This window comes from Argiope bruennichi, chromosome X1 (genome assembly GCF_947563725.1).
Source record: "Argiope bruennichi chromosome X1, qqArgBrue1.1, whole genome shotgun sequence".
In the NCBI taxonomy this organism is placed as follows: Eukaryota; Metazoa; Arthropoda; class Arachnida; order Araneae; family Araneidae; genus Argiope; species Argiope bruennichi.
The window spans coordinates 105,247,477-105,263,882 of record NC_079162.1 but is presented as its reverse complement, the minus strand read 5'-3'; the positions used below and the strand labels follow the sequence as shown (position 1 = coordinate 105,263,882).

General features: G+C 29.0%; 1 long non-coding RNA gene across 4 annotated transcripts in view; it reads right to left on the bottom strand.

Moving 5' to 3' along the window:
* LOC129958618 (uncharacterized) overlaps nucleotides 1-16,406 on the bottom strand; it is a 246,249-nt gene that overhangs the window by 27,277 nt on the left and 202,566 nt on the right. The window lies entirely within an intron of this gene.

Genomic DNA, 16,406 nt, shown 5'->3' with positions numbered 1-16,406 from the left:
TTTTAATGCCTTCAGTATGCTTGGTGCTTTAATATTAGAAATATTCAGCAGAACACGTAATCGTTGCTTAGCGAAGTTTAAAGACAATCTTCGAACTTCTCCAAAATATGATTTAAAAACTACATCAAATGCATTACAAGTGAAATCAAAAAATCTTTTGTTTCTTTCGAATTTAATGCATACGCTGTACTTTCGATCTGAAAAGTTTCTAGAAGAAATAAATTACTCCGCACTTATTTAATTAAAATTTGCGAAAGGGATCACGCGATATGTCGTGTTAGCTCTTTCCCTTACCGAATTCTGTCTTGTACGAACTGAGCCCTGCTGGCTTCCCAGGGTTGGATGGAGTTAATTTTAGCAAGATAGCAGATTCACAGAATATTTTTAAATTTTTAAGTTGAAAATGAGAGCTTAACTAATTTTGTAGAGCATTTTGACTAATAAAAGCACATATTCAGAAGCATTTTGGATATATTCAGAAGCTACTTTCTATCAGTTGAACAGTTGTATGTATTGAATAGTTGTATTTAAATTTTCAATATGAGTATAGTTCTTGCTTTTTGATAGAGATTTCTCTCATTTTTGTAAAAGCTGTAAGGATTTCCTTATATATATTTCATTGCGATTGAAAAAAACCTTTTTTTATTATGAGTATAATTTCGATCTCCTTTCTCTTTGTTTAAAATGAATTATTTAACTGATACTTAACTGACTTGGGAAGAATACTCATTTTTATCTTGGATATCATTTTCTCAGTTTCAATTAAACTTTTATTTTATTTGATTGATAAGTAAAATGACGTCTGGTTTCTTTTTAAAAATCAACTTACTCAAGAGTAAGTTGAAATACTGCAGTCAGTTTTAATTTATCTCGGATTTTAGATTTTAAAAAATCATGTTAAATTCCCTTTTTTTTACTAAAATGATTTATAAAATCAGCGGAAACAGTCTCCCTGAAACTTCCTCGCATACTCTCTAATGAAAGTACTTAAGTATTATTTATCGCATGCCATAGGTGAAGAATAATTACGGAAGAACTTATTAGAATGCAATCTTTCGTTATTTTTTTTAACGATAAAACATAGAAATAAAATTAAAACAGAAATACCAGGAAACCGAACATGTATTTTGGTCATCTTTTTAATGACCCATTAAAACGAAAAGGTGACCCAGAACTGTTATTGTAGTCAAAATCCCATATCAAATTTCATATATTAAAGTCAATGTGTTTTTGAGTTATCGGTTTTATATGCTTGTGCAGGTACAAATCAATAGACGATCAGCCCTTTGTTGGATTTGTTCCACATTTAATACATATCTATACTTTAGATATTAAATCTGTTTAACAAATTTTATCCATCTAGCTCACCTCGTTTTGTAGTTGTCATGTTCATTGACATTCGGACAGCCGGACAGATATATTTCCTCTGAATAGATTCCTTTCAAAAATGGATGGAAATCGACAAATTTGGAGTATAGACAATGTACCAAATCTTATCCGTTTCGCTGAAAACATTTTTGTGTTATTGTGTTCACAGACAGAGAGGCATAGTTCTAAAAATGTGTTTTTCGAAATCAGGTAGGTCTAAAATGTGTAAATTCGTAAAAATATCGATTACGAATCGTTTAAAGATTATAATACTTTTTCTTTGTGTACTTCACATACGAGAAAATAAAAAGAAGAAATTCTTCTATAGTATTTTCCCTCTCTATTTGCTCTTATTATTAGAAAAAATCTTAATGAACTCTATATATTTAATTGGCTTATTTGGATTATGGTCTTTTCATATATTATTTATTTAAATGCATTTACATCTTACTTTAATTTCTCGCTTGCGCATTATTGCTGAATGTTCATCAGGTGCCTTACATGTGAAACATACATTCATTTTCAAATGCGTATAGTAGGTGATAACTGATGGAAGTATTTTTCTGCTATCCCTAATTATCCATGTTTACCCTTGCTCATAAATCTTGGCGATAACCATGTAAATTGTATTGGAACAGTTTTTTTTCCAGCTGCAAATGCTGATGACCCAGAATCTGCAGATTCACCCTCTCCCCTATTTCCACAGACGGGGAAAAAGAGTGCCATGGATGTAATGGGCACAACGGAAGAACAGTTTGACAGTTTTGGTAAGTAACCAATGACATCTGGAACACGTGTCGAGGCGCGTGACCGAGACTATGTCATCTGTCTTCAGGGCTTGATCCGCCCCATCAATAATTCCTGCCAATATCAATGCAGATGAAGATTTGGGGATGGGAATGGTAATTCCTTGTTCCAGACCATTGTAACCACCGCGTAATCCAATAGGAAAAGTGGGATTCGGATCACGTCGGAATCGAGGGTGAATAACAAGGGATGGCATTGGAATGGGTTTGAGGGGAGAACAATCATCAAAATAGATGGTTGCTTGCGATTCCTCCCTTTCCCTGTCTGGACAAGATGTTCAAATTATCATGCAGAAATGTCTACGACATCAGAGGGACTAAATTAGGAGGTCACGGCCAATTATAGCTCTGCACAGAAGGGACAATTATTTCAGTCATTAGACACAGCTTCACTTTTAGCGAAGACTTGGCTGCTGATTAAGTAAGGCAAATATGATAATTAACCTGTCTCTACTAATTCTAGGGGGCTTTTTATAAATTAAAGTAGTCATTTTTCATTCTTTTCTAGCAAACGACATTTATGTATAATCGATATCGTGAAAGCAACAAATATTAATTTTTTTAGACATAAAGCTGTATAATTCTCTCAGTTTGTTGTGAAAATCTGCATTTATCACACACAGAACGTTGTCTGAAAAATTTTGGTTCCTTTCGTGTTTATTTTCAAAGTCTTTCAAGTGAAATTTCCGAATATTTGCATGCATTTCCCCTTTTATAAATGTTCAGCGGAATTTAAAAATTATGGCATTATATCCAATCAAGGCTTACTTTCTTCAGATTTGGACAACAAAAATTTGTGCAGATGGTTTCGAAGTTCGGTATTACGGCAGCCAGAGTACGGAAATGCTAGGAAAAACCCATGTGGCAGTAAAGAATAGACAGAATTAATCAAACAGATTACAAATAGGCAAAATTAATAAATAAATAAAATTTAACTTATTTCGAATACTTTATGAAATTTAGTTGCGTTATTTAAAATAAATAAGCTGTGTGGGTGCGAGAAGTAAAAATAAGGTAATAAATCATGCAACAAAGAAGAAAATGTGTAAATTCAATGAAAACCCAAACAATTTTAGCATCTGGTTTAGATTTTCGACTCCATATTAATTATATCATAATATAAAATAATCTTTCTGAAAATTTATCATCGGTTGAATTAATAATACATATTTCTAATACACTTTTCTTTACTTTCTTTGTAAACCGTAAATATGTGAAAATGGAAATACTCCAGCAGTATATATATATTTGCCTAAACATAATTAGTTTTAAAAAATAAATAAAAATCTTATTAAAATTCTGATTGATTTAATTCCTGGTGATAGCTTTATAAACTATTAATTTTCTCAAAATGTGGGTCTTGGTCTTATTAAAACAGTAACATTTTATAGTAAGTAAAAATCACTTGATTAATTTGAAGAACAAAAATTATAATTGATAAATTTCCTAACTCCAGCGCCGCAAAATATTCGTGTAGTTTCAAAACGGGATGATAAAATAACTAAATTAAATTAAGCCTAAGAGAAGCTGTTACTGCGGAGCCTTTGAAACAAGCGCCAAGAATAATCATCGAAGGACGAAAACTACGCTTGTTAAATTAAAATACAATACCTATCAACTTTCATGCATCAAAAAAAGAAATCCCCGGACTGAAGCTCTATAAATCATTACCTACGTTCTTGTTGATACAAGTAATTGCATTCATCCCCCTACAGGTATATTACTTAAGCTCTTTATCTGTCACCTTTCGCCCATAATTCTTTTTTATGGGGTACTTGTCTACAATTCACCCAAGCGTATTCACTGAACTTATCAATCTTTAAAATGTGTTATCCTAATCTACTACTTTTCTTACACGCTTCAATCCCCCCCCCCTTTTTTTATGGCATGAAAGCACGAGCTGGAGGTGTGGTGGAAACAGAAGCTAAAATACATGGTTTTATTCTTTTTAGTTTGTTTCAAAGGGGCTCCTTTAGAGCTCATCACCTTTACAAGCTTATCCGCCCTCGAATTGGCGATTTATTTCCTAAAACCACAATCCTGCCGCCCAAACTACAAAAGGGTAAAAGGATAAGTATAGTTTGTCTCTTGTACCCAACATGTGTCATCTTCGGTCTGCTCAAAAGAAATCGGGGTCTTAGGAGATGACATATGTTTCCGCTTTGAACATTGTCACTGACAATTGCCTTTTGAAAAGTATTAGCAAAACGTTCTTTTAGGAAGGACTCCAACTGCTCTATGCGTTGTTATGATTTAAGGGAGGGTGATCTCCCTGTGTCACCTCCTGCGGTTTAAAGGTTATGTGGGCTATTTATATCAGCATTACCCCGTTGTCTCCTTTAGACCATTGCCACAACAGAGAGAAAATCATAACTGGAAAGACGCGTTAGTTTGGGCTCTAGAAAAAAAATTATTTTTGGAAATGTATTGAAAATGTTTCGATTTTGTATGGTTTTCCAAATATCAGCAAAAGAAAAAAAATGTATTTATTGGCTGCAAAATTTCTGAAGTGACTTTTTTTTTTATCATTGATTCCATCGATATATTAAAGATTGAATTATCTTTTACTTGTTTTCCTCGCAGAAGAGAAAAGTAATGATTAAAAAATGTTTCGAAGTTGGGATCTAGAAGCCGTTGTTATATGTTTTCATTTTTATTTTAAGGATATAGATCTTCTAAAATTTATATCTGCCTGAAGTTTAATGGATAAATATAGAAGATATGTTTTTTTTTTCCTTCCAATCAGGTAAGATTCTTTTGTATAGTATATTAAAATAACATTTTTCTTATATATGTATTAATTATTCCTCGTTGGAATAAAATATTTGTTGTAAATTTCGTTAAACCCATTCTGATTTAATTACATAAATTTTTACACTTTACAATTACTAAAGCTGAAACATTTTTAAACGCAACAACAACGCAAGAAAATTGTTTCTTAAGCAATTATAACTAATCTTCATTATTTTAAATTCAGCAACATTTTTGATTTCTCTGAAGCATTTATAAATTCAATTTTTCTCTTCTTTTTTCACAATTATAGATTTTTTTTTCTTTCAATATTTTACAATAGTATACTTTTATTTTTTAAATAATAATTTTGTTCAATAAGTGAAATAAAAAATAATCAAATATCATTTATTTTAATTTTCATTACCAATAAAATTAAGCTAACTCAAATAAATTTTACATTAAAATAAAATTTTGTCTTCTGTTTTCTTATTTATCAGGTAAAATCCTAAGACCTTCTGTAATAAAATTATGCATAGTAAAAGTTTGTAAGACAAGAGTTCATTTCAAATATATGGTAATTTTATTTGCATGATTAAACTAAGTTAAAATATATACATATTTCAACGCCTGCAAAGTCGAAAATATTAAAGTTAGAAACACAAATTATTTCAAAGTTTTTGCATATGAAAATCAGAATTTCATCAGTTACTGGAGAAGAAATCTTCGGACAAATTTGATCCACAAATAAAAAAAAAATTTAGAAATTGTATAAAAACGAACGAACATATTTCCATTTATATTTAAATATAATAAAGCATTATTGGCAAAAATGTTGTTGCGACACAATGCTACATTGCTAGGTAGTCATCATTTTAAGATAACTTCTAAAGATTTTATGAAAAACTTTATTTTTGGTTCTCTATTTATGTCAGAAAATTTAGTAATTGATAGCATTATGTAACAGAAAATAATATAAAGAACGACAGAAAGAATAAACACTATTATTCTCTAACTATTTTCCTAGACTGACTTTATTTCAAGAAATACTAGAATGAGACGGCATCGAGTGAGCCTTTGAAATTTCTTTTTCTCCGTGAAAGCCTAATCACGATTCAAAAAATGAGTGCCTTTGTGTGAAAATGCTTGTGCTTGTAGGTCCCCCCTCCTTCACTTTTTTTCCCTCGTGCAACCCACGATGGATGTGTTGCGTGCTATGGAAGCATTCAAATTCGTATCAAATAATAATGCATATCTGAGTTATATGAAAGTCAAAGAGTTCTCATGTTTTTAACTGATCTATTTAATACGCCACGGTTGATAAATTTGGAAATTAATCACAAAAAAGTCTCTTAAAAATGGGGGGGGGAGCTTCCGTTATTTACGGAGGCTTCGCACGCCACTGGACGTGCTGCAGCCGACGCACTCGCTCGTTTCCTCCGTGGGCTAGTGATTTATTTTTATGGCTTCCAATTTGTATTGCAACAAGTGGAAATTCAATTGGCGCGTGTTAATAGCCCTCGTTAGATTAGGTGTTAGCTTATCGTTGAGACAGCTCTATGATTTACAAATGGCACGTGTGTGATTCGCTCTTTTTCTTTACGGCTGTTTTTGTTTTTACTTAGAATGAAAGTTGCCTGGCCCGTATTTAGGATATAAGACGACTTTTACTCTTTTTTTTTTTAATTCCTCTTTGAATAAGTGCTGCTAATAATAGAATATCTTGACTGTGTCTATGTAATTTCTGAATGAATATTATTTTAGCTTCCCAAACAATTTAAAGAGCGATAATTTATTTTTATAGCTACCAATTTATTATGCAATAAAAAGATGATCGTCAACGCCATCTTGTACCGCTGTTTAGGAATAGCTTCAGCATGATTTCTAAAAATGAAATGCATACAACTTTTTCAGAGCTATCTTTCTTTTCGCGCTGCGATTTTTTCTTTCTTTTCTGTTTCATTCTTTTCCTTTCTATTTTCTTCCTCTTTTTTCTTGTATTTTTATACGATGAATTCTCATTTGTTTAAACTTTCTAATTTGTTTAAATGGGACATATTGTGTGTTTAAAAGAACATTGAAAAGAAACTTTAAAAAAAATCCTTTTTCTTCTGATATCAAAATTATTCCTTGCAAATTTATCTCACACTATAGGCAAGCTTCGATTTTTTTTTTTTTATTTCATTCAATGATTCTATACATTTAATACGATTATCACCAATTCCAATAAAAATACTTAGCTCGGAATTATACTCTTGCCTTATTTATTATTTATCAATTCATCTATCTGACTTTTTCCGCTATAAAAAGAAATATATATATATAATTAAAAAGAAAAAAATTTCCCTAAAATTATCTTACTTATAAGACATTTGTAATCATTGAAAACACTAAAAATAGTTCACATAATAGTTTTCGGTACTTTAAACCAAAAATTTAAAAAAAATCTTTAAATGCTCTTCATTTAAAATATTGGCAATTTATAAGCTATTTTGTTGATTCTAAACCTTCCTTGATTTGACGAGTCTTTTTTAGTCGGGGGGGGGGGGGGGTAGAAAATACATTTTTAAATATCAAGCAATTTTTAGCTATCAGAATCAAGATACATTAAAATATTATATTCGTTGAGCTTATGAAATTTTTTTTATTTTTAAATGCAGATTGAAGGTTAAATTGGGAATATATTTTATAACCAAAACTTATCACAAAAGCACCCACAAGGCAAAATAAAAATAACAACTTTGGAGACTAAAAAATACGATAACTATCTCCATAATGTTTAAAATCGTGACTTCAAATGAAATAAAAAAATATTTGATTACTTATTAATGGATATTTTACCTCTCCAAATGAACCGGAAATTTTTGGAAAGCGAAACAAGCAGACGATTGAATTGAGAGAGAATTAAATAAGATTTTCAATCTTAAAACGCACCTTGATAAAAGTTTTAGGAATCTTAATTATGTATTGCGCATCTCAATCAATTTTAAGAAAGAAAATCTTTCTTAAAATTAGGCAAGCAAAAAGTTTTGGCTGAGAACGGAAATAATGTAATTTAATTCTATGATAAAGGCATAAAATTCGAATTTCTTTTAATTTTACTGTCAGATTTCAAAACATTACTGATGAATTGTCAACAAAATCCAGATATTTACAGAATGAATTCTCAGTCAAGTCAATAATTTAATTACTTTCTAATCAAAAGAAATTTCGATTTTTCAAAAATTATTGATTTATTAATTAAATAATTGTATTTAAACAAGATTGTCAATTTTTCACGCCAATTTACATTGATTCTGGTTTTTAATTATTTTTGTTATCTTTCGATTGTTTATTTATCGACTAATGATAAGATATAGATTGCTAAACAGAAGTCTTGCTTTCAGATTATGGCTTACAATCAATATTTTTTTTTTAATCTGTTTTCACAGAAACGCTCACATCATCTTTGTAAAAGAAATTTTAGAAATATAATATTTTAATATCCCAGCCAGAGGAATAATTGCTACTAAAGTCATCAATTTAGTAATTATTTAATGCAAATATTATAAATAAGGAATTTTTACTGTTTTCTAAAAAGGTATCATTCGAAAACACATTTAAATGTGATAAAGAAAATATTAAAGATTTGTTTATTGTGGAATTTCATGGTTCTCGCTGAAAAACAATAACCCGCGTGTTCTACACCTCTGTTATTTAAGAATTTTTTTTTTTTTTTTAAAGAAAAATATTACTTTTTCCTTTCGTGACCACGAATATCATTTTCCCCTTCGTACCAGAAACCTCTTGTCGGATCTCTCCGAAGTAGAATGTAGTGGAATCAATGCATACAAAATACTGTTAACAGTTGCAATGAAGATTTAATCGAAACCTGAATCCCAGTATTTAACGTGAACAGTCGATCCCAATTTCAATTACACAGCATGAGTCACGATTTCCTGCATGTCATTTACTCCAGATTTGATATCAGTCACAAGTATTTTTTTTTCTTCATTTTTACTTCTTCTTTAATCAGTAGATTCGCAGTTGAACGAATCGTGACTGTACCGCTCACGATATTCCGATTGGTCCGCTTTGGATGGGTGTTCCTTTCGTTTCATGCCCAACAAAAATGGGAATAAGAACAAGATATGTAGTGAATATTTTTCATTTAATGTGCACGAGAAAAGAAGAGACCATGCCAGTTGCCCATGTTTTGCCCTCTAATGTATATTTAATAACGGATCTTGTCTCAGTTAATGACATACATGAGCGATAGCAAGTCAGTGAAAAAAGTTCCTAACGGAGAAAAGATGGCCTATCTGAATCAGGCAACCATTATTTTGTGAGAATCCGAACGAACATTTTGACTTCTTAAAGATATTCTCGTTCTTAAAGACTTTTGTAACTCTTGCATGAAAACACAGTTCATTAACTGCGGAACAACAACAAAATCGCTTCCATCGCATTGGGCCTAACGCATTTTTAAACAAGGAATGCGTGCTAAGAGAAATCTGCGAAGAAGTAGCTTTTGCATAGAACCAGAAATAGATTTGTTAATCCTCCGGATTTTTAAAAAGTAGTTAAGAGAAATGTCCATCGATATTATATTAAAAATAAACACTCTTGCAATTTTGTTTTTCATAAATCATATCATATGATGCAATTTATAAAAGAAATTGCGTTGTAATGAAGACAGAAAAGTATAAATTTCATGCAACTGCAATAATAAAATTCTTACTTTTTTTTAATTCTAAAGAAATGCATGCAAACCGAAATGAATATTCCAAAATAATATTTAATCCAAGCATTTACACTAATTACAAATAACAAAATAAATATCGAAAAAAATGCGTAGTTTTTTACATATTTCTTAATGGTATTAGCTTCTATTTAAATTCTTTTATAATCAGCATTACAAATTGGCATAAATTTATTAGCATTACTGTCTTTATTTCTTTCCTACGGCTCCAGAACTTTCCATTCTGATAACGAACAATTTAATCAAGATGTAAATGCAAAATCTGGAATTTCAAAAAGTCTCGATTTTCTGTTAAATACATTTGCGGATTACCTTTCAGAACATTTAGTTACTTCAAAAAATAAACTATAAGGTGTGGAGAAAAAACACCATATTTACTTCTAAATAATTTGTATTTGTTATGATTAAAATATATATAACAAGATCTTACGTAGTTAGCTCAACAATGTTCGGTTTTATTCTATTGTGAAGAATAAATTTGTATTTGTTATGATTAAAATATATATAACAAGATCTTACGTAGTTAGCTCAACAATGTTCAGTTTTATTCTATTGTGAAGAATAATTTGTATTTGTTATGATTAAAATATATATAACAAGATCTTACGTAGTTAGCTCAACAATGTTCGGTTTTATTCTATTGTGAAGAATAAATACATTTGTAAGTTGAATAATAATAAGCATTACGGGAAAAAAGCTTTCATCTTCCCCAAAACATTTGCTTTGTCATTCATGGCATGTATCGGAAACTTGAGCTGAGCCTTCGACGAAACCCAAATAAATGTTTGAAGAGCTCTATATCTATTTAAAAGATCTCAAACTATGTTAGCAATTAAAACAACATTAGGGTCATCAATTACCCTCCCCTTTCTTCCCTTTTCACATGCAAATGAAACCACTAAACGATACTCCAATAAAAGTTTTACGAAATTTCTTTTTTTCGCGTCTTTCTTTTCCTCCCTCTTTCATTTCTAGAAAAGACATGATAAATATCAGTTCTTTTTATGTCAGCACACCTCTGGAATATTTGAATACAGATGATATGCCAGACTGTTTAAACTCGCATTAATGCATTGAAATAAAATTTTTCCGTTTTTTATATTTCGTGAAAATTCGGTAACATAAAATTTGTTATTTCAGAATTCATATTCATAAGAGATTTTATCTTGTATTGTAGGTATTATTTTTTTTTCGGGGGGGGGTGCTTCGTTAAAGCATTAAGGAGAAAACGAATGCAAATCTACGCAATATTTCTTAAAAGTATTTGAATAGAATAAATACTTTTGAAAGTGTCTTAAAAAGTAATATTTTGTCAGAAAATCAATGAATTAAGTGATTTCGTTTCGTGCAAATAAGTTATTGTTTTTCTTTTTTTTTTCTTTTCATAATATATTTTTTTAAAAATTTAAAATTATAATAGACTTTTACGATTCTATTCAATTAAAAAAATTCAGATAAAAATTTTAATAAGATTTCTAACATTTTAAATGATTTTTTAAAAATAAAACTAGTGATCTATCTTGGAATAACTTTGGAGTCGTTTATTTTTTGTATTCGTTTGTGAAGCTTCTAATTTACGGAAAGAGGTAAAAATGCATGTAATTCCAATCCATGCATATATATTCTTCCGTAAGAAGGACATTTCATAAAATAATAAGCAATATCAAGTACCCAAACTTTATTTCAAGAAAAATCACTAATTTTATTAATAAAAATCACTTAAAATGTTACCATTTCAATTCCATAAAACTTAGGAAATCTTATTAAATGCTTATTTGGAACGTTTTGATTCAATAATGCTTATGGTCTACTATAATTTTAAACTTTCTTAAAAATGTTCATAAGAAAATAGATAACTTGTTCCCATTCCCTTTAAATTCATGGATTTTTCTGCTAAAATCATTGACTTTCAGAGCAGAATTTGGAAATACAGACATAATTATTATTTAAGATGTGTAAAATGCAGAGAAATTCAGAAAGAGAAAGAAAAATTTTAATCCATTAATTACATTTCAATTATATGATTGTATCCAATAATATAATAGGATAGTGCAAATTCATTTATTAATCGATTCTATATGATGATCATGTTTTTTTTAAAAGAGAGCTTCATGGATATATAGAAAATATTAAAAGATGGTTAAAAGAGAACTTTAAAAGCAGTTGGTTCAAGATTCTGTGATAAGTATATCTTCTCTTTGTTTTTAATCGATAGCAGAAAAATAATTACATATGTTGAATTAAAGACAACAGATTTTTAACTAGAAATTCGTTATACAGAGGGGTTTTTATATAGAAAAGTACGAAATATGAGAAAATATACACTCTAATGCGTACATTGCTTCAGAGTTGCATGAGCCATGTATCCCAGTCACTGTATATTTTCAGTTCATGAAAGGCCTTATTTTTTCTGTTACGTTTATTGCATTCGTTTTGTTTAAACATAAATCTCAGTTAAGAATTAAGACAAAGAGCAGAAAATTAATTTTTTGTAAGAACTATTGCAGAAAAGTTAATTCGTCCATGAGCTAAATTTCAAAAGAATGCCGAAATTTAATCCAAGAAAAATATATCTTCCGCGTCTGCTTATTTAGAGCGGTAGAACTTTAACTACAAACTTGTTAATTAACCTCTAACCTTTGGCATTAAAAGATGATGTTTCGAGGCTAGTGAAGCATTTTTTTTTTCAGCTCCTTAAAAAATTATTTAAAGAAGGCAAGTATATATTTAACCTAAACTAAGCACCTTCTTAACCAAGAACTATAATTTCGCTTTTAAAAATATTATGAAGTTACTTTTAGAACTCACTGGTTCTTGAGTTTCTGTTCAAAATTAATGAAATAAGCAATAAAAATATATAGAAATGAAGCATTCATAGCCACAAATTATTAATAAATGGCTATCAAGGTCTTTTAAAAATTCCGAAATTAAAGGTGAAAATATATTCCATGAAAAAAAAAAACACACATGGAAACAAGATCTGTTTGTTATGATAAATATTAAAAAAAAGATTCATAATTAAGAAAAAGTAATTTATTACTTTGCAAAGTAATGACCATGTTTGCTTAAAATTCTTCGTAGAATAATTCTCATTAACTAAAAGAGAACATTTTTAATTCTACATAAATGACTGCGGCTGTCTTCAAAAGCATGATTTCATTGAAAAATGAATAGCAACGGGAAAACGATTTCTCATTTTATCGTCGAAAGATAATGATTAATTAGTTCATTTAGGCTCTGTTGTTATAGGATGTCAAACTGTCATAAAAGAATTACGAATGCAGTTTATTTTCGGCAAATGTCGAATGAATAATGGAGCATAAAACAGTTCAATGTGTTTGTATGTAACTTTCCCCTTTGTTAATGTTCTAAATTTCATTCAAGATTTAAGGTTTCATTAAGAATTTCATGGTGTCATAATTTATCATTCTATAAATTCATTAAAGTCATTCTCTTTTAAAAGCCGAGACTATTAATTACAAATTCTTGAGTATTTCTACGACTAATTACTTGACATATTTAATTTTTCATTTTTAATTTAGAAGAAGGCTAAAGCTAATTTCTGTTACATTATTAATTTTTTTTATTATTATTTCAAACATGAAGGAATATATGTTAATCAAAAAATAAGTTATAATATTATAGAATTGAACTTTTATACAATTCTCTGCTTAACTTAAGATTCTGCAAGAAATAAAACGAACAATATTCATTAATTCAAAGTTTACATCTCTTAGTAAGTAATGTATAAACATGAAGTGGGTTATACTTTTATGTCACTTCATTAACCAACATTACAATGTAAAAATATATGAAACAGAATTATTTTTGTAAAGTTATCGATAAAGTTTACCGCAAAAGCTTCTATTGAAAAAAAAATGATTGAAACGATTATATTACTTAAGCAGTGAAATATTTTTCTAAACAAAACTTTTCCTTTCAAATATTGTTTTCTTCAAAGGAATCGATTTAGAATAACACTAAAACAAGAGCAAACCATTAAAATTTGAAAAAAAGATTTCCGGCCTTTTGATTGGTAAGTTGGTTTACGTTCTCGAGGATCTAGGTTAAATTCCTAGATAAAGTTTGCTATTCTATGTGAAATAGTACTGGCTGCGGAAATCAGTTGCCTTGCAGTAAAGAGAAGCCGTAGCTTTTCTTCTTCTAGTGAATAATAAAATCATTCTGTGTTCACCTCTCTTCAGCCGCCGTTGAGAGCTCCATATCAAGGGCAAAATCTTTGAATTACAACAATTGAGAAGGAAAAACTTCCAAATTAATTATTAATACTTTTTTGTTGTTATTAGAATATACAGTATTTCTTGTTATAATTAGCTAACTTGAAACTATAAAAATTGATTCTCTGAAAGTCCAAGAATTATTCACTGAGAATTACAAAAAGACATCGGTCTTTTTCTGACAACTAATTTATGTTTTACCAATTTCATTTTAATTTTTCAATTTGAAAAACATTCCAAACATTTTACATAAAGATGGATCCTTTCTGATGCAAAGTTTTTAATACGATAGCTTATCAAGAAAACTCAATATTCAAAGAATTCGAACGAAATCCTATAAACAAACAAACGAACCGCTTATAATCTAAATTAAAAACAGCATTTTGATTTTTGTTAAGCACTTCATACATTTTAAAGCTCACGTATGTTAAACTTAATTTATTTAACTGATCTTAAATTTATTCTGGTTTTAAGGAATCGATTCATAAGTAACTGCAACATACATTTTAAGTAGTTTTATGCTACGAGATAGCATTGCAACTTTCAAAAATTTTCATCCATATCAAAATGTAAAAATTTCACCATGATTTTTATGTGTGATAAAAGTATGCATTTAAAATACAGGAAATATCTTTTTCGAACATAAATGAAAAAACAAGTGTATAAATTGGGTGTATTTCATTCAGACAAATACAAATCACTCAGTAATGAAACCTTTCAGCTTGTGAAGTAATTTTCGATGTCAATTCAAACTTAATGATAATTAATTACAAGAATATACACAAACAATAAAAATACATCAATTTGGATGAATAATTTAATTTTTTTTTAATTTTAGAGACATCATTTTCCCCAAAACATGCATGGGCGGTGCCCTTTTTTCAAAGTTAACTCCTATAAATACCCGTATACAATGTTAACTTTAATTGGTTAGTATTAAATTAAAGTAACCAATCAAATTTTCTTATGTGGGCACATGTAACACCTTAAATTTATAATATAAAGTTCCATTGGTCAATAATATTTAATCAACCAATTACAATGAACTATACTTAAATATGCTCACCAGCGGTTGCGCAACATGAAAAGATCAGCCTACTTCAAAAATGTGCTCTTAGAAAACGGAAATCTTGTTTCAAATTTGTCATTGTAATACAAAATACTGTCTTTGCTAAGTAAATAGTTCATTATTTCAGAGTCTGACACCTTTTCTTAAAGTAAAAATACGGTGATTTTTAAAATAAATAACTATAATTCGAACCAATCTCGAACAGAACAAATAAATTATGTTTAGTTTATACGTAATATATTACTGTTTTAAGAAATATCTTTCTTTGTGTGTGTGTTTTTTAAACAATATAGGTGATTCTCATAAACAGATTGATAATAAAAGAATAAATCGTTTAGAAATACCTTATTTAAAATGGAATTTATTAGGAAATATTGAAAATATCTCATAAATTTCGATCTGCTCTGAAGTAGGGAGGAGAAAATGCAAAATTATGTTATATAAGCAATAAATTGTAAAGGAAGGAAAATGATGAAAATAAAGTAGAATTTCCCTCGTTTTTGATGTTAATAGTGTTCAATGGATTAGATTAATCAGGCGAAATTAATTTTTATTCCAATAAATTGAAATGATTATTCTAAAAGTAAATAAAAAAAAGTCAATATCTTGCCAAAAATAAGAGTGATCAAATTTGCCTTCTTAAAACTTAAACTAATAGCTCAAAAAATTTCAATTTCATTCGCTTTAGCAAAGAAATCATGTGTATGTAATCCTATTTAAATAACTGTACACGGATTAATTTTTACAATTGGAAAAATTAGATTTGCGAAAGTAAATATGTTTAAAGGTGAGACTTATCACTTTAAATATTGATTATAATTATGTGGATTATGATATTATATCCAAATTCAAGAACTAAATTTATGAGGAAAAATTTTCGTAGACGCAAAGAATACTGTTGGAAAAGTTATATACAGGAAGATCGCTGTTACTTTTACTGGTAGCACACGTATCAAATGAAAGGAAGTTTTGTTGTGACCATCTGAAACTTACTTAAATCTATTTTTCTTTATAAGTAAGTTATATTTATAAACTTTAGTCTCAAATTATCTACTTTTTTAAGCTGATATATTTTTTGAAAAAGAAAATTCTTTTATTCCTTTCCAAACGAAACTTGCAATCTCGATAATTTCATTAAATACTTATATCTGTGAATTAGTCATCATATGTCCCTAACTTCACACGAATGGGCTAAACAGGGGCTCAAATTGTTTGAAGTATATTTTACCGAAATTCGCTTTGACCCATTCAGAAGTAAACTATTGAATTCCAGATTGCGCAAGTTCCCTTAAAACAACAAAATAAAAACAACAACAACAAAAAATGAAAACCAGTTTTAGTTTTTCAAATATACAACAAAACAAAATGTATGTGATAAAAAAAGTTCAATTGCTTGTTTACATTTAGAATATAAATGGTTTTAATTTTAGTTAAAACTAACTTCGCGCACACTC